The following is a 16,375-nucleotide window of genomic DNA, read 5'->3' as shown; positions in this document are numbered from 1 at the left end:
CTGGGTATTTTTTTTACTGACAAATGAACAGGAAAACCATAAGGCTCCTATGCAATCTCTCATTACTGCCAGAGTCTTGAATCTCCTTTAATCCCCAGCTAACAGCGTGCAGCAAAGGCTGCTACCAAGAGCCTTCCTGTGCTTTCACACTGCAATGCTGGAAATGCTGAAAAACAATTCCCTTCAATCTGCTACGGCATTAAAGCACGGCAGAGGCCGGAAGGCGCCGCTCTGAGGGATGCGCACACAGCGTGCATCGAAGCCCACGAGTCCTCAGGGCCACTGCCAACGCGCAGCATTTCACAGGAGTCAAGTGCCAAAATCTGGTAGCATCTCATGTTTTGCTACCTGCACGAGATAAACACCACGGCCAGCCAAAAGTTTGCCTATCTGCCTTGTTAGTGGTGGAATCCCTTCTTTCAGGCAGCCAAATTCACACTAGTCCCTTTGGAGGCTCAGCAAAGGGCAAACCTTAGCCTTCACTGGGACACAGGAACCACAAGTTTCCTTGTTTTTCTGCAGTCTTGACAACCTTCACCAGTGTAAATGCTCAGGGCAGCAGGAATGGGCAGCAGCTCTTCGGTTCCACCTCTCCCAGCCGGAGAGCCTTGCAAAACAGGTCACGTCCCCAGGAACAGCCTGTCTGTACCGCCAAAGGCAGGGGAAACACAGGAGGAATCTAGCCCTATAGCATTTGTCCTAAGGAAGAAACACAACGATCCAAAAAATAGAGCCATGAATATCCGATTTTAGAGCTTGAGATCAGCTCAGGCTCAGTAAAGGCTCCTAGACACTGCTATGTAATTTCAGTGGCATTCACAGGCAGAAGCCTTCGCACAAAATCCTCATAGGCTTTAAAGTTACAAGGACTAATCCTGAGTAAATAAACTCAAAACTGTGATACACAGGACTAATAGGTCCGGGGACCCTTCTGAAAGCAACTATTTAGGTATTTAAATTTGATTCACTTCTGCATGAAAAGAGCAGCGAAGTCTCCAGAGTCTCCAGCTTCCTCTGCCTGTGCTGGACTAAACAAGAGAAGCACAAAAACCCCAAAGCCAACCTCTCCGTGCACTCCCTTGCAATGAAAAGCGGAGAGAAAGCCGAGTTCCTGGCATCGCTTGCATGCGATTCTGTGCAACATCCCTCATCGTGCTGGCTGCACATTTCTGGCTCAAGAAATACATTTACTGCCTTCGTTTACTTCTATGTCAACAAGTAGGTTCTATTATTTTTCTCTTTGAAAAGCTTAATCTCAGCCACCAAGTGACTACTGGGAAAGACACATTGATCAATGTCTTCAGACTAGCAGCCAGGGGAGGAGAAGCGATTCAACATACACTGCTTGAATAAATGCTTATTAAAAGAAACCTTCTGTTGGTAAATTGAAATGCTCAGGTGATGGTTGTGGCATTTGCTGCGAGTCCATTTCTATGATAAGCGATGCTAGACTTCCTGATTTGAATCAAGTTAACGATAGTCCACACGGTGTTTAATATAAGTGCCTCATTCATCATTCCCACAGTGCCTGGAGGGGCAGGCACAGGCTGGAGAGGTGCCGTGGGGACAGATGTGCCCTGCGTTGTCCTTGGACGCGCGCTCCCCTCATCAGCCCTGTGCCGTGGCCTTGCATGGGTCGCTTCCCAAATGATTAATATTGCAACCCTCTTCCTACCAGGCTCCTCGCTCCCTGTATGGCACTCCTCATAAAACGCGTGTGTCCTGGCACGTAACATTTGCTCTCACATCCCTCACGCTCTCTTGAGCTGGGCGCTGGGCACAGCTAAGGGCAGAGCACACTTTTGTAGGAACCATAAGAAAAAATACATGAATTTATTTCACTTGTGTTTTAACAGAAAAACTTTCTGGGTTTTTTGGCACTTTCTAGATAAATTTAAAATAAATGACACTGCAAAGGCAACAAGATTGCTTTCTTATCGGCTGAACTACACTGATTGCAAAGGTCCAATGACTTCCGGAGCCTGGAAAACCTCCCTCACATATATTTAACCACCTCAGTTGGCACTTTTGTCATCTTTTAATAGCAAGTTATTGCCCAAACATGCGATTTTAACCCTTCATTTTCAACTGAAGCACCAAAAGTTCCACAGGAACTTAAGGAAAATTTTTTTAACAGTGAGGGTGCCAGAGCACTGGAACAGGCTGCCCAGAGAGGTTGTGGAGTCTCCTTCTCTGGAGATCTTCCAAACCCGCTTGGACGCAGTCCTGTGCCACGTGCTCTAGGTGACCCTGCGTGTGCAGGGGGGTTGGACTACATGATCTCTAGAGGTCCCTTCCAACCTCAACCATTCTGGGATTCTGGGATTCTGGGAACTGCTTAAAAGCGATCCCTTGTGGGACCCAGACAAATCCAGATAGATTTTAGGAAGCAGCATCTGTGAGGGAACTTCCCTTGGCTGCATTAAAGTCACTCCATTTATGAAGTACGTGGTCCTTGCTCCCTGTGTCATTTTCCCACGGTGCCATTTGTACGGTTGCAGCAAAATTGTCTCAAAATATTAGCAATTTTTAATAAGATTCCATTTCTTTCTCTCTCTTGTTGAAGCAACCCTTTTCCATGTCAAAACCAAGATTTAAAAGCAGTAAAACAAGAGGTAGCTGGTCTTGTTTGCAATTTATCGTAAAATTGGTTTTTTCTTTCCCCCTTCAGAGAATGGTTGAGGTGGGAAGGGACCTCTAGAGATCATCTAGTCCAACCCCCTGCTCCAGCAGGGACACCCAGAGCAGGGGCACAGGGTGGCATCCAGGCGCGTTTGAAGATCTCCAGAGAAGGAGCCTCCACAGCCTCTCTGGGCAGCCTGTGCCAGGGCTCTGGCACCCTCACAGCAAAGAAGTTCTTCCTCATATGGAGGTGGAACTTCCTGGGTTTCAGCTTGTACCCATTACCCCTTGTCCTAACACTGGCCACCACCGAGAAGACCCTGGCCCCATCCAGAGATGCTTTCTAGGATGAGCTGCTCCATCACCTTTCCAGGGACGGAGGTGAGGCTGACCGGCCTACAGTTTCCTGGTCCTCCCTCTTGCCCTTTTTTGAAGACTGCAGAAAAGTTGGTTTCTTCCAGTCCTCTGGCACCTCCCCTGCTCTCCATCACCTCTCAAAGATGATGAAGAGCAGCTGAGCAATAACCCTGCCAGTTCCCTCAGCACTCTTGGTTGCATCCCATCCGAGTCCATAGATATACGGGTGTCCAGTTTGCCTAAACAGTCCCTAACCCAATACCTCCTTGACCAGCAGAAATGTAAATTCAATGCAAAGGTTTTAAGAAAGATTTGTTTCCTCAGAGGTGCTAAGTCACTGATTGTACCTAAAGAGAACTTGGACACCCAGATCACTTGGAGCAGGAAAATTGTGGGTATAGAAACAGACGGTCTCATGTCTGTGCCTCACTTTGGGCACAGGTTGCAGTCGTGCAAAGGGTTTATTACCAAAATAAGGGCCCAGCACCTGCCCTCAGTCAGATAGCACATACTTACCCAAGGACACAAAAGACAAAAGTATATTGAGCAGGGTGGGTTGCAAGCTCGCGGTAAAGATCTCTGGAAGCGAGAACGAGGCCCAGGTCGTGTTCCTGGGGAGCTGCCTCGAGTGGGCGGCAGAGGGGCAGGAATCAGCAGACCATGACGGCACCTCCGCTCAGGGCCACCAGCTGCACTCCTGGGGACACTGCGGGGGAGACCGTCCCTCTGCTCCGCCAGTCCCCTCATTAAGCTCAGGCACAAAGGAGAGGGAAAAAAAGAAAAAAAAGGAAAAAGGGTGCACTATGGAAAAACACCGGAGACTGCTCATTCATTCGCTTCTGAGTTTCTCCCATTGAATCTGCCTTGTACTGCATGAGTACAACATTAAGTGCCAGTCCCGCTGGCTCATGTAAGTGAAAAAAGCTTGCAAGGTCCACAAAGAACACCTAAAATAACCTCTGTGGACTGTTACATTTACTAGGGCAACCTGACAGACACCCCAAATTCAGACAGCAAATACACAGCACTGAAACACTGATGTGCTGCAGCAACAAGCCTGCAAAACCACTGCTTTTGTTTATATCCCACTGTGAGCACTGTGAGCACTTAGTGGAGGTTCTTCAGCAAATCCATTCCACATGGATGTGTTAAAGAACTGGAGTGCCAAAGAAATAAAAAAAGCTGCTAGAAAAGAAACTGGCGTGGAACCAAAGCGGGGGAAGCCTTGCCCTTCGTGCACTGCACAGCCCCAGTGTGCTTCTTCTGCTAAATCCTACTATACCCCACTTATGTGCTTAAAATTATTTTTCCCCTTTTCAAAAAGGCTGAAAAACATTTATTTCAAAGCACTGAGTGAAGCCTCCAGGAGAGGGAGCTGTATTTAAGGGTAGAGATCACCAGCCTTATTGTATTTCAGAGCATATTCTCGCAATTTTACAATTTGTCAAAAAGGCAGGTATAAGGTTGCTGCTTGATTTATGCAAATTGTGCTAATCTTTCCTTGTAAATATGCTGAAATATCTTCATAATGATGCATTACCGTCTATGATTACAGAAAATGAACTCTGTTTTCATGACTTTTGGGTTTCAAGTATTAACTGACAAGGCCATGCAAGTAAATATTAATCAGCAGAAAGCAACTACTGTTGAAGTAGACTTGAAGAGCTCTCAATTTAAGACATGGATAACAACAGAGGTGACAAATCTGATGCTTATTGAAAAGTACAATTACGCAGTTTTTAAAGGTGTCAGAGAGGACTGCACCAGCTTGATATGGGTTTTATCGTGAGGTCAACTGCAGACAGCCAGTGTCAACAGAAAGCACAAGCCAAAAACTGAAACGCATCTCTGGGATCAGCAGGATGACCTTATACAACTGCACTAGAGTTTTAAAGACATACCTTCCGCGGATACAAAGCTGCCCAACACTGGTGATATCAGCAACATTATGTCTGGTCCATATTACGTTTGGTTCACCGTGGTTGAAGGTTGTCTCTTGGTTTTACAGAATAAATCACTCCGATCCCTCTGAAAGGCAGAGGAATTGAATCCCTGCTGCCACCGAGCGGCACCGCGCGCACTCCCGGACCCGGGCGACTGCAAGAAACCTCAGTGCAACAGGGAAATCCAAGCAACTTCTGCCTTTCAAGGGGCTGAATATGAACAAGATTTTGGAAGAAAGAAAAGGAAAAGTCAGCAGCGATTAACCTCCAAATGAAACCTCTGCTCAAAAAGACTAGCTTGAACATGTGATTATGAGGAAGTTAATTTCCTGAAATTTATAGGCTCTTGTAAAACCTATAGATGCACATCATGACTTAGATTAACTTTATTTTAAAGTGATATTGCGCAGAACGAAGGAGTTGTAGGTCTTTAATATCTTTTGGGCTTGCAGCTTAGCATTAAAAAGCTTTTATGGAGGAAAAGAATAGGCCACTAATTTAACGTCTAGTCATTCACCTCCTCTTTGGTGACTGTTTAATACAAAATGAATTCATATCTTCAAAAGTACCAAATGATAGAGAAATAGACCCACACGTGTTTTAATTTTCAAGTACACTGCATAAATTCCTTCCCTTCTTTTCTTGCAGCTCCACGTCCTGTTCTCTAACCAGCCTGGGGGTACCCATCGGGCAGCTTATGCAAACCTCGGCGAGTAAATACCTGTAAATCTCAGTAACGTACCGAGGATGCAGAAACTTGGCAGCCTTTTTGAGTGTGTCTCATTTCTGCTTATCCTCCTTAGTGGCCCTTACGCGTTAAAGGCACAACTCACTGGCAGTGTCTGCAGTGACAACCGCAGTGTTCAGCACTCCTGCACGCTAACTGCGAACTCCCGATCCTCAGGAAATCCTGAAGAATTCCTTCCTTTCCCAACTTTGCCAAAGTTTATGAAATACCAGCCATCACACACAAATGAAGCTAATAACCTAGGAACACAAAGCCCCGCAAAATGACTCTAAGGGTTTAAAAATCCTCTACGGGAGAAAAGTATAAAAATCCATCAGAGCAGAAAGCTCTGCAAGATTAAGGAGAAACCTCTGTCTCCGTTATGCAGTAAAGGATTTCAGCAAGATCTCACCAATGGCCATTAAATTATCAGTTCTCTGCCTCCTTCATACTGCGTGCTATGGCTGACAGTAAATACATTCTCATTCAAGAACAAATGATAATACAATGAGAAAATTTAATAGAATAAGTCATTTCCATAGCAAAAACCATCTCCTCGTCTAGGCAATCACTAACTCTCTGCTAAACAGCTATGACTGCCAAATGCAGAGGTTGCTTATTTATATTGGGAGTTCCAAGCATTTCCACTATCCACAGATGCAATAAGGAGATATTTATGCTGTTTGAGAGGGACAGCAGCGGCGTGACAATAATGCAAGATGCAATTGCTTCAAGAGTGCCCGAGGACACTTGCCTTGTTTCCCCCTAATTGTAGCTATTTTAGCCATTAGACTTTTCCATCCAAGTGTATCAGAGTTGCACATGATGCACGTGGCCTCCTTAATAATTAGCTTTCATTCAGCAGTCAATCAAACTTAGGTAGAATCTTTTATACTTCATTTTAAGCGCAACTTTCAAAACCACATCTATGGTTCAGAAAAATCTCACCAGCAAAATACTTTGGGATACAAAATGCTTCTGTACCTACTGCGAAGTAGCCAGGGCTGAGTAGGACCCCCAGGACACCTCCAGGTGAATTCCTGAAGGCCATGGGAGCCTCTAACCCAACCCCCAGAAACAGACTCTGCATAAACCCTGCAGCAGCATTTTTTTATTTTAATAAAAATCCAGCAAACAAGAAGTGTAGCCAGAAAGCCAGCTGCCTCAACCCCTTTTTATAACACAAACTATGGATTAGGGCACTCTGCCAAAATTTGGCAGCCACAGATACCTCCTGTATTTTCAAAGGGCCATCACACCCTCAGAAGAAGATTACCATGAAACAAGGATAATTATGCTAAAAACTGTTCTACTTGGAGGGAAATAAAGATTCCCTAGACAAAGCGGATGCCGGCTCTCCATCCCTGCCAGGCACAGAAACCTTTTGCCCTTGAGCAATCAGTCCTCGTAAAGGAATTTTTACACCCCAGAGACAGAATGATTTGAGACCTGGAGCAGCTACAACTGGTAAAACAGAGGCAGTGTCAGACAGCAGTGTCTGTGCTGGCTTTGACACAACTGCTAGATTTGGCCAGAACATGCATGCACACATACACACACGGGTGACGTGAACGTCCTTGAACAGGAGATGCTCAGCACGTGCAGCTATCTGAAGATGTTCTCTATTTACACTATAGCGTGTAAATAATAATAATAATAATAATAATAATAATAATAATAATAATAATAATAATAATAATAAATCCTTCACTTGCAGTCCTTCAAGAACCCCCAATATGATACAACCTGCTGCAGCTGCACTGGGCTGTCACACAGAGGTGGCTCCAGCGGGACTGTCCCCAGAGCACTGGACAAACCCTCACACTGCTGCTGCTTTTATGTAACCCTGCACTCCCCAAAACGTTTCTGTGCTGAACACAAGGACTTCCTTCGCTCCGTAAGCCAGCTTACCTGAGCATTCCTGCCCGCTACCTGCGCCAAGAGACAACTTTATGATCATTCATGTGCTATTCCTTCTATTCCATAAAAAGCATGCTTTGAGAAAACAACACTGCAGTAACATTAAATCACTGCTTTTCAGTATGGTAAAGGCGTTAATGGTACTGCTGAAAGACTTGAAGGAATAACAAGGTTTTTGTTTGCACAGTTTACTGTTCCATATTTCAGTCTGACAGAGTCTAGAGAGATAAGAAAATGGTCAAAAAGGCAAATGTGAACAGAAAGCTCGCAGTAAAGTTAACTTCTATCTTTCTGTCAGTGAAAACATCACCTAGCAAGAGAAAAAAAAAAAAAGTAAATATCCCCTTTCAAAAGCATTATCCGTAACTTGCTGCAGGCAATTGGTCAGCATCAATGGGAATGGGATCATTTCCAAGATTAGGGACTGTTCAGGTTCAGGGACTCCCTGTGCCTTGCTAGTAGCCTAGCAAGTCTGCTGGAGCCACCCAGCTCATTCACAGCCTTCCTCACAGCTTTTTATATCCGCTTTTCTATCCATTACTTACCAACAGGCTCAGCAGTTCAAGCATAAGCAACGCGATATACCCTGGAGTTTCTATGAAACACATAAGCTAAGAATATTTCCTAGACTTTGTAGTTGGTGGTATTCAATATAGTAGGTTATGTGCAAATCTGAGAAATAGTTTCTGATTTTAGTTCAAATGTATGTTGCTAATGCAAAACAAGTGTAAACATTGTAGGACCAATTTGCTATTCATAATGCTGAGGGGGAAGCCAAACTGCCAAAATATTCAACTTGCAAAAGCTGCAGTAATAATCAGGAGCTCTTATTTCGCTCCAGCTGTTTGGCTATAAAATTCATGATCTTAGATGAAAAATCTTGTGCCATCATGCTTCTAAAATATTAAAAATCAATGAAGTGGACAAAACACCTTTTATTAAAAAAAAAAAAGGAAATCCTTGTGGTATTTGCTAACTCATCACAAAAGATCTAGTGTTTCATGCAAATCAAGTAACTATAAACAAATTTTCTGCCAGTCTTTAAGCTATCCAAATTCAAAAGATAATGCAGTAGACTGTTCTTTTTGTTTGATTATTTGTTTGTTTTCCCCTTTTTCTTGATGTTCACTTTTATTAAAACCTTTGTGCTGTCCTGGTTACTGCAGTTTTGGGTTTCAGTCTGGCTTCTCTCTCCTATGCCCATTAACAAAAGCAAAAATTAAAACTGGCGACTTTGATTTATAGCTTATTCTAAGATGAGTGACCCAAACACAGACCTCTTGTACCATCTGGTAATTTCTGTGGGTCTCGCTGTATGTTCTCTCTTCAAAGCCAAGGTGGAGCGAAGCTGTAAACTCGGTGTCGGTGACATTTGCATGTTCTGCTCCTCGAGTCACCAGCTACTCCCTCTCTCCCTCGTATATTGCCTTGATAACCCATGAAGGAAAGGTGACAGGCCAGCTGCTGAAAATACCAAATATTAAAAAGGTTAGAGTGTAAGTGCATTAAAAGTTGATAGCTTTGCTACTGACTATGCTGTAGATATAAATGTGTTGTCTTGTTCTCATGACAACCAAGGGAAAGTGAGGACAAAGGAACGTGTTCTTATGACAAAGACTAATGGAAATCAAGTGTTGCGACTTTAACTCTTCCTGGTTGCAATCTGCAGGACATATACCTTGAGATGTAGAAAATAAGTAGTCGGGGTGAGAAGCTCAAAGAGCTTTCAGAGACAATCCAGGTACTGATCTTCACGCTGATCACACTTCCCATATACATTATTCCAATTTGGAATATGTTACCAGACACCTGAAAGTCCGATCATCCACTATGGATGGGCAATCTGTAAAAAACTGTCTTCCTGATACAGCATGTAACTTTCTCACTCGACTCTCAGATGTTATTTTTGTTTCCAAGGTGTCACAGACTGAGTGCTCAAAAGGCAGCCTAGATGCCAATGCCGAACGCCTGGCGAGGCACCAGCCTGCACAAGGTGCTCCCTGCAAGGGCACAGAGTGCTCTGGACTGTATTTTTGTTTTTAATCATTATCAAATCACTCACCTAGAAAAGTACATTGAAATGAATTATCTCAATTACTCTCTAAAAACTCAGCCTCAGAGAGGCAGAGGCAGAGAGGGCCTATCTGTCAGAGACAGAAAAATCAGCTAATTAATGCAAGAGTCACACTTAACTCTCAAATGAGCCAATTGTTGAATTTTGCAAGAGTTCTGGTTAGATCACGTTCACTAGTACTTTTTTTGGCCAAAGATATCAGGGACAAGATAAATCCAAACACCTTCTTAAGGATTGTTGCTTGTGGTTTTGTCATCTTCATTTTATTACATATATAAGATAAAATACTTAATAATATTTCATTGCTGTCCCCAACAACGACATGACATACACTCATAACAAGGAAATGAAATGAAGAAAACAGTTAAAACAGCTAAAAAAGGGAAGAGATACCTGACATCTCCATCACCGCGACACTGCTGTTTTATGGAACTGGATTGAAGAGGCCTATTTATGGCATAGGGCTTCCAAGTTACTACTATAAAGCAGAGGCTTGTAGCTGTTAAAGAGGATAAGATTTTACTGGCCAAATGGGGAACTAAACATCGCCCGTTTCCAGAATGGGACGAAAGCCGCATCCGCTGGCCAAGCTCTCTTCCCTGTCCGCGTAGGCAGGGAGCAGTGGCTGGAGCTGCTCAGGGCCACCCTCTCACTGCACAGGGCCTGTTGGTGTGTTTTTAAAATGCACTTCTAAGTGCTTGCTTCTCCTGTCACCCACACATACCTAAGCTTTGCTTGGTCGCTTGCCTAACTCAACCATTACATGAGTTATCAACTAACGCCATTTAGCACAGCTGGTTTCTGTGTGACAAGAGTCTCAGGAACAAAGAGTAGGGGACATAGAAGCAAGGGGTTAAAGCAGGGAAAAGACGTCCTTTCCACCACACTTGGTTATAGCATAGGAAGTGTCTCTTCTGCCTGTAAATCCATGGGCACATACACACATGGATGTATGAACCTGTCTCAGCAGGCACGCTCCTTAGCCAAGATCCAACACTGCCGAAACAAGCACATGGATAACCTCCCTCACTTCCACACTCTCTCAGATTCAAAGAGAAAAAAGCATGGATATGGTATGGACAGATTCCACTTTACAGTAAGTTTGGCCGGGATTTGTGACTCCTTTAAACAGGAGCTGACAACTCACTGCCTTTAAGAAGCTCTAACACACACTGCCCAGCCTGTGGAGAGCCACCTTGCTTCCTCCCTCCCAAAACAGCAGAATTTCTTGTTTTTCCACTAAAGATCTGACCAACACAACTACTATGCCATAGAAAGGAAGTAATATTCTCCTCACTGAAGTATTCATTCCTTTTTTTGTGCAGCCATGCTGTATACTCCCACATACCATTCATTCATAGTATGAATTTAGGAAGCTTGAGATGTTTTTGTATTAGTTGTTTTTTTTTTAAAGATATCGAGCCACTTTTACACTCACACTGAAACTCCCAGTTGGTTTAGATGCTTTGAAAGCAGAAGTCAATTCCCCGAACAGCAGGATCGCACTGACACACACCGTTTAACGAAGTGCATCTGGAAAGGGCTGAGAACTTGGGGCTTGCTCCACCTCCACCGACCCATCACAAGTCTCAACCGGCCCCCCGGGCTCGCACGTAGAACCCAAAGTGCCCATCACACGAGGCCCCCGGGTACCCTGACCAGGAGACACAGGCAGCGTGTGGCAGGACACCCCAGACAGCCTCCCAGGGCAGAAGCAGCAATGTGTTGCTCAAAGAAAGTGCCGCAGAGCTGCAGGCGTGCACTGACAAGGAAGATTTCAGGGGTGCACTCACAAGTTCTCCTCACGGGCATAGCACTCGCTGCTAAACACGTGCTTATTTTTGTTGCCGATGGTTTGGTGCGCTAGAGTGGCGGGACGAGTACTGCTCACCAGCGTTTTAACCTGTTCATTGCAGGAGCCCATCCGAACCCATGCTGCACTGCGCTGGTTTCACTGGCATCCTGCTGCTTCGTCAGGCAGATTTGTGCACCGGCTGCAAGCTTTCCCGCTTGCTCTACACCCAAAGCTATGCTGAGCACCAAACACTGCAGGAAGGGATATGCAGATACAGCCTAGAGCTCCCGCAGGAGGGAGGCAGTGGAGAGCTGGTAACGCTGCCACCCTTCACCTCAAAGACGAGGTGTTTCATGAGCAGGAGACAGCCCCGGAGCCCTTCCCTGCCTGTGAGACTGAGGGAGGCCGGCCAGGGCCGGCGCCCACCCCCGGGCGTGTGTGGCCAGTAGCTCCCTGCTCCCCTGGGTCAGGCTGACCTCGGAAGGCAAAGGCCCTCCCCGAGAGGGGAGAAAGAGCATTGACTGGAAACCAGTGATTTTTGTTAAGCACACTGCACCTCATATTTCTGCTTGAACATCAGCTTCCCCTGCTTGCTTTGGGATCATGGTTTCAGAAACCACCAAAGAAACCCTCTAAGGATAAGCATGGCTGGGACTTTCCAAGGCCCAAGACACAGGCCATGCTTCTGCACATCTTGTTCTTTTGCTCAGAACACCAGCCTACTAATCCAAAAGCAGCTTTTAACTTTCCTGGATCAACAACATATGCCTTTGAGAACAGAGGCTCTTAGGTGTCGACACTGATGGTTCCTCTTTCCCATTAGCCTGAGGTAAAGTTGGGAAGCACTCGAAGGCCTGTGACACAACATAGCACCTTCTGTTCTGCCAGGTGTCCTCACGGGCTTCTCTAAACAATGGCAGTTAGCTACAGCTTTGCACGACTTACAGCATACTTCACGTGTTCCAACTACGTTTAAAACACGTGGCTTCCTTACAGCCTTGCACCGTTCACAGCCTGATTCGACGCAGGGATTATTGGCTTGAGAGGTGTCTTTCTACTGCAGCCAAACACTAGAGATGCTCTTATGCCCAGAAGAACTACACAGCTCTTCCAGGGAACAAATATCCTATGGAATCCCTTTGCATCCTAGGGGCACCCCGAGATACAGGAGTTTCTGTATTCCCTTCCGGAAAAGGCGATTCTGGGGTCAGGCCTGGCACACCACCCTCCGCAGCCACACACTGCCCGGCTCCAGCACAGCACGGGGGACCAGGTTTGTGCACCCGCTCTTGGGCGAAACAGGTGAGTTGACACACACTTAACTGCTTTAGTACCAAAACCAGATGACCAGTTAACCAAGGTGCTGCTGTAGAAAGCTGCAGCCTGCAGAGCAGAAAGACCCACATATTAGATAACATGCTCTGTTTTCAAAGTAGAATGAGCTGTCACAAGGTCACTCCTAGGCCGCCTCCAAAGCATCTGTGTGCAGAGTTAGTGTGAAGTAAATTTGTGTTCTGGCTCACAAACTAAGTGCATGTGAACAGATCACTGGCACCTGATCAGGAGTTACAGAACTAGAGTGGAAGAGCAAAGGCAGAGAAAACCATTGACTCCAATATAGAAAACAGGGGTTCATTCCATTCTCACCTGTAACTTTGCCCACCATCTTGTAATCCCACCATTGCTTCCCAACACTTAATCCTCTTCTGTGCTGGCCATATCCCTCTCAAGGTGTGGCTTCTTACATCCTCTGCAATACTCACGTGCATAAAAAATGGGTAAATACTGGAAACTGAGCTCCTATAAATTGTTTTTTTCAAACACTTCCCCCATGCCGTCCCATTATTATGCATGTATGTTAGAGCAGTGGGGTACACCTATATATGCCCCTAAAGTCTTTCCCCGCGGGCGCATTGCACTTGGGAGTTAGATCAGCAGAGACACTGACATCGCAGGGAAACCCACGCTGTTGCACGCGCGGCTCCCGGGGAGGCAGGAGCAGCCCCAGGCCATCTCCGGCGGCCCCTGCGTGGGAACAGTGACTGCAAACCAAGGCTGGCACCGCCACTGTGAGGCCATACAGCTGCAGCCTCGAGCGCTGAACCTTGCGAGCAGCCAGGGCACATTTCTGGGAAACATAACCCTACTGGAAATGAAAATTTAAAAGAAGAGATACAGCAGATGACAGGATTAATTGAATTGAAAATGTTAAAAAACATTAAAGTCCTGGATCAGGCTAAGTCTGGGTCTGATTTCCAGCTCTAAATCAAGCTTTTCTGTATCCTTAAAACCAAACCAAACAAAACAAATGAGGTTTGGGAAGTTGATTCCTGAATTCAGACAGACAGATAGATACCTACCGAAGCTTCAGACACACTTGTTGCAGAGCGCACTACATAAGAACCTGTAAGAAGAAAAAATTAGCCTGATGAGTTTGTGGAAAAGTCTTACAGGATAATCCATCTAAACAAGCTCAGGAAACCCTGAGTAGGTCTAAAGAACCATCAATTCTTATGAGTCTTTTTACAGAGCATTCAGAATCTGGACCACAGACGCCTGCTCCCCGCTGCATTGCAGACTCCTCACCTAGGACCTCTGCACCTGCAGAAGCTGTGCAGGGCGCAGAGCCCTCTCACCTGCCTTTGCCAGCCACACTGGATGTTCCAAGCTTTTATATTTCCAGTCCACAGACTTGGTAGAGACAAACTCGCTCTTCAGATATAACTTTTGGAAATGCTCCATTAACCTGCCACTTGTACCCTGACCAGCAAAGCATGCCATTTCCCTGCGTGTATTTTGCTAACCTGAACTCTGGTTCACAAAGCAAGCTTTCAACATACTGCTTTCCCTTTGCACTACCAAGCCAGAGAAGGGCATGTTTTAGTGATGTGTAAACTGATGAAGAGCACAGAGTGAAAAGTCTGCTGACCAGCAGGCCCTTCAACTCAGTCACCTCTTGCTGCCCTTAAGTCAATGCATGCAGTGCACACACGCCTATGGTAGGTATTCAAAGAGCATTCGGAATCTGCTTCGATGGCTCCCAGGAGGCTGATGTACACGTCCCACGAGACCTTACAAGAACCTCGCACACAGAAACACTGCGCCCCAATCGCGTCGTGCCCCGGCACCATGTATGGCCTCTTGCTCCGCTGGAGCAAGAGAGGCTGAGGCAAAGCAGACAGCCCAACTGGTAGACACCCAGCGCACCGACAGCCCTTGTTGTGATATTCTGGGCTTGTGAAAATGTTGCAGTTTGAAAGCCGTAGTGGTAGTGGTGGGGGGGGGGAGAAAGGAGATATCAAATCAGTATCGGATTCACAAACAGTCTGTGGACTGTAGGTCCAATCGCCTTCCTAGGAGTGAATCGAGTTCCCAAATAGTGTGATCAACTATAAGCTCGCCTCTGGCAGTATTGGATTCACAAACAGTCTGTCAACTGTAGGTCTGATCGCCTCCCCCGAAACAAGTAGTTGAGTTCACAAACAGTATGATTTATTCAAATGCAACATTTCCAAAGCAGGTTTCGGGTGTCAGTACAGGAAATTCTTTACTAGAGCGTGGGGTTTTACCTAGCTGTGATGTACAAATGTGCAATCATCACTCACCCCAGAAGATGGGAGAGGGCTCTCAGTCTCGAGTCTCCTCAGGCGGCATCCTGACGCAAGGGGAAGAAAGGGGGATCAGCGCATCAACTGATCCAGAATTTATGAGGGAATCTTCCCTCTCACTCCTTAGTCTCTTCAGGCAGCGTCCCAGCGCGAGAGGAGGGAAGGAGGATCAGCCTGTCGACTGACCCAGGAGTTACGATGGATTCTTCCCCCCAGACTTTTCATCCTTAGTTCACCTTTTATACTTTTCTTTACATTCAGGTGGAGCTTGAGTGACTAGAGTCATACTTAATATTGTTATGGATTGGTGAAAAAGTTTCTCGCTTTCATTTAAAGGTACAGTCAACCGAAAATCTAGAGCACATGCTCAGTGAAGGGTGGTTGTACCTCGGAGGCAAGTAACTTTCGGGATGGAGGTATGGTTTTCACATTATAATGAGCAAAGTTCAAGCAAAGTTCATCATTTGCCACCTTTGCTGGCTCAGCACCAAACTTGTTATCGTATATCTCCCATTAGACAGCTGCTGTGCGGCTTATCAGCAGCCCAGCACAGGGAGTGCAACAGAGTTTGGCCGTGGTGCCTTCACCCCGCTCCATCCTCCGTTACTCCCCTTTGCAGCTGTGAGGAGGGCAGATTGCGTTGCCCAGGGATCGTGGAGGAGCAGAGTCCGTGCATACCAACCATCCTGGAAGTGGCAACTGTGTAGCACCCCAAGCAGGCCTGTAATGCCAAAACTTCTGTTAGGCTCTAGTTTTCCTCTCAGTTCCTGCTTTCAAACAATTCTTCCACAAACACTTCTTCCACAGGGCTACACACCTAGGCAGAGCAGCAGGAATCTGCAGTGCCAAGAACTGGTGCTCTCCAGCGTCACATTCAGAGCCCACTGCCTGCTAAAGGGCCATATAGGCCCCCTGCAATATCCCTGTAAAGCTGCAACTTTCAAGTGGATTTTTCTAGATGCAGTGTTCTGAAGTTCAAAGTTTTAAGTGGAAGTCTGGGAAGCTGGGTGTGTGATTTCTGTTTTAGTTCTCTCCATTTATACTGTAAGTCTGTTTCTTACAAACAAACTTTATTGCTTTGCTAGAAATCTGCTAAAAGCAACAGAGTGGGATGAATCCTCAGTTACTGCCGCATTATCTATGGCTAAATAGTCATAGATGATGTAAAAATACTAAATTAAGACACAGGTGTTGCATTGTTTGTGCACGTGCAATAAAGAGATAAAAGGCAGGCAGTAACATCGCATCTGCTGACAGAACGGAGCCTCCTGAATCACAGGCATCACAGCAAGGGTGCCTGAACCAGTGAGGCCACTGCTGCTGAGCGAG

The sequence above is a fragment of the Tinamus guttatus genome, unplaced genomic scaffold (assembly GCF_059628265.1).
Source record: "Tinamus guttatus ecotype Peru unplaced genomic scaffold, ASM5962826v1 Tinamus_guttatus_pri_ptg000927l, whole genome shotgun sequence".
Classification (NCBI taxonomy): Eukaryota; Metazoa; Chordata; class Aves; order Tinamiformes; family Tinamidae; genus Tinamus; species Tinamus guttatus.
The sequence above is the reverse complement of the archived record's forward strand: the minus strand, read 5'-3'. Positions refer to the sequence as shown.